Source organism: Palaemon carinicauda, chromosome 40 (assembly GCF_036898095.1).
Source record: "Palaemon carinicauda isolate YSFRI2023 chromosome 40, ASM3689809v2, whole genome shotgun sequence".
NCBI lineage: Eukaryota > Metazoa > Arthropoda > Malacostraca > Decapoda > Palaemonidae > Palaemon > Palaemon carinicauda.
The window spans coordinates 1,619,078-1,622,755 of record NC_090764.1 but is presented as its reverse complement, the minus strand read 5'-3'; positions in this window follow the sequence as shown (position 1 = coordinate 1,622,755).

Genomic DNA, 3,678 nt, shown 5'->3' with positions numbered 1-3,678 from the left:
AAAACATCAGTATTTAAATCTAGAAAAGGTAAAAATAATCAAAATTAAAATCGAGTCTATTCTCTGCAACAGGAAGAGAAAACGTCATAGATTTTCTTCCCTAGCCCCGTAAAGAAGACACACTTCCCCCTAGGGTCGTTTTGTTGACTTTCCCTGCATCTCTCTTGTTCCCACAAAAGGGATTGAATCTTGCCTTCTTCCTAGGGGGATTTCAGCTGTTCTTTTAGGGAATGTAATCCGTCTCTTTTTGTGTTTCTAGGTGATGTTTTATTGTTGCTTTCGTCTCTCCTATATGCGTGTTTGGTTTTATATATATATATATATATATATATATATATATATATATATATATGTACATATATATATATATATATATATATATATATATATATGTATATATGTACGTATGTATATATATGGTTATATATATATATATATATATATATATATATATATGTGTGTGTGTATAGATAGATATATATATATATCTGTATATGTATATATATATATATATATATATATATATATATATATATATATATATTTATATATATACATATATATATATATATATATATATATATATATATATATATATATGTGTGTGTGTGTGTGTGTGCGTGTGTATTTGTATATGTATATACATATATATTATTGCTATTATCATAGTTGTTATTATAATTATTATTATTATTATTATTATTATTATTATTAAAAACCAGGATGCTATAAGCCCAAAGGCTCCAACAGGGAAAATATCAAAGTGAGGAAAGGAAATAAGGAAACATAGAATAGTGTGCCTGAGTGTACCCTCAGGCAAGAGAACAATAAACCAAGATAATGGAAGACCATCGTACAGAGGCTATGGCACTACCTAAGATTAGGGAACAATTATTTGATTTTTAAATTTTATTTTACTAGATTCCTAGAAGATCGCACAACATATAAAAATATATATAAATATAAAAATCTATATAATAAGATCTTTATTAGTAGATTTTTTAACGTAATATAAATCCCTTTATTCTCAATATAAAATATCTATATAAAAAAAATCGTCAAAACAGACTTTCTAACGAAGAAAATAAGTTGTTTGAACATGTTATTACCCAAATTTAAGCAGAACATAAACTAATATTAATTTCAACTTCCAAGAAATCTCTCCTTTTGAATTTTCGTCCATAAAGACCACCAAAGAAAGCTTTGACAGAGTGAAATGTCTGACAGAATTTTTGATGGAAAACATTCTCCCATTTTTAGTATAAAAAAGTATTTTTTTTTTCAGGCTGACTTAGAGTGATTGGCGATCATGATAAAAGGTTGAAATCTGCCCTACGCGTTTTCACCAAAATGTCAGACTATATTTTTCATAAAAAGGTGTTTAAGTCAATCATATATACATATTTGGTATTATATATATGTGCATATATTTATATACGTATATATATATATATATATATATATATATATATATATATATGTGTGTGTGTGTGTGTGTGTATGTATATGTATATGCATAAATATTTTTGCTGTTATTATTATTATTATTATTATTATTATTATTATTATTATTATTAATATAAGAAGTTTTTGGTAAGGAGTTTTTCATATGAAGTGTTTATCATTTTTAAAGGTCTTTATTTTTGATAAATTAATTTTATTATATCTTTAATTTGTGTTTATATTAGTAGTTTATATATGAAAGATTTATTTTGATATTATTGTTTTTAAATTTCTTTTCTAGTTTTTTCCTTATTTCCTTTCCTCACTGGGCTATTTTTCTTGTTGGAGCCCTTTAGCTTATAGCATCCTGCTTTTCCAACTAGGGTTGTAGCTTAGGAAATAATAATAATAATAATAATAATAATAATAATAATAATAATAATGTAAGTATATTTATCAATCTTTATCTCATATTTGTTTTCAACTTTGATGATAAATCTGTTCATATGTTACCTCGTAACTTTATCAACATATTCGATAAAAATCTTAGTATATCAGTTTTTGAGTATTCAAGCATAGCCTTAAATCAATTCAATTATAGTAAGATAGTTGTACTATCAGATTCATGTTGATATTGCACGATACTACTTGATAAAACAAATATTTATCCATGTATCATCGATTTGTTATGTGAATTATTATTATTATTATTACCTCCGCCAACGAAGTTGGAAGGAGGTTATGTTTTCGCCAATGATTGTGTGTTTGTTTGTGTGTGAACAGCTTCCTGGCTACAATTTTAATGGTATTGAAACTAGCAGGGATTAACCGATATGTAAGAAGCTAGAAATGATTAAATTTTGAAAGGTCAAAATCAAAGGTCAAGGTCACGGTCAAGCAAAATGTCCAATTCACGTAATCAGCTATAGATTTTGACATCATTGTCGCAGAGACTTCAAACTTGGTTCATATTTGAGCGTGTGAAAATCCACGCCAATTGATACATGTTAAGGTCAAAGGTCAAGGTCAAAATTGAGCAAAAGGTAGAAAAGTTAACTGCGGTGGGGGAGGTCTGCGCTCTACTGAGTGCCCCTCTAGTTTTTATTATTATTATTATTATTATTATTATTATTATTATTACTATCATTATCATTATTATTACTACTACTACTACTACTACTACTACTACTAGGCGAGCTACAAGCCCAAGTAAGTCCTATCTTTGGCCTCAGAAAAAGCTAATGTGAAATTAAACATAGAGTGAATGCAAAGGATGTTTAGTAGGGAAGGCATGAAACACAAGACGCCGAAAACTATTAACAGCTTTTATGATAGAGGCGATCAAAGGTTATATAGGGGTAAGGCGATGCAATAGGGCATAAAAAGGACAGTAAATATAGAAGCAAAAATGTTTGGTAATGAAACGAATCAAGAATGGGGGATGAAATAGGACGTGTTAGTAGGTAATACAGTAACTCCTGAATGAATTACTATTACTATTACTATTACTATTACTATTAAGAATGGGGGATGAAATAGGACGTGTTAGTAGATAATACAGTAACTCCTGAATGAATTACTATTACTATTACTATTACTATTAAGAATGGGGGATGAAATAGGACGTGTTAGTAGATAATACAGTAACTCCTGAATGAAATACTATTACTGTTACTATTACTATTAAGAATGGGGGATGGAATAGGACGTGGTAGTAGATAATACAGTATCTTCTGAATGAAATACTATTACTATTACTATTACTATTACTATTAAGAATGGGGTATGGAATAGGATGTGTTAGTAAATAGTACAGTAACTCCTGAATGAAATACTATTACTATTACTACTATACTATTATTGTTACTATTACTATTACTATTAAGAATGGGGGATGGAATAGGCCGTGTTAGTAGATAATACAGTAACTCCTGAATGAAATACTATTACTATTACTATTAAGAATGGGGGATGGAATAGGCCGTGTTAGTAGATAATACAGTAACTCCTGAATGAAATACTATTACTATTACTATTACTATTACTATTATGAAACGAATCAAGAATGGGGGATGGAATAGGACGTGGTAGTAAGTAATACAGTAACTCCTGAATGAAATACTACTACTATTACTATTACTACTATTACTATTACTAATATTACTATTTCTATTACTAATATTACTATCACTACTATTACTATCTATTACTACTATTACTATGACTATTACTACT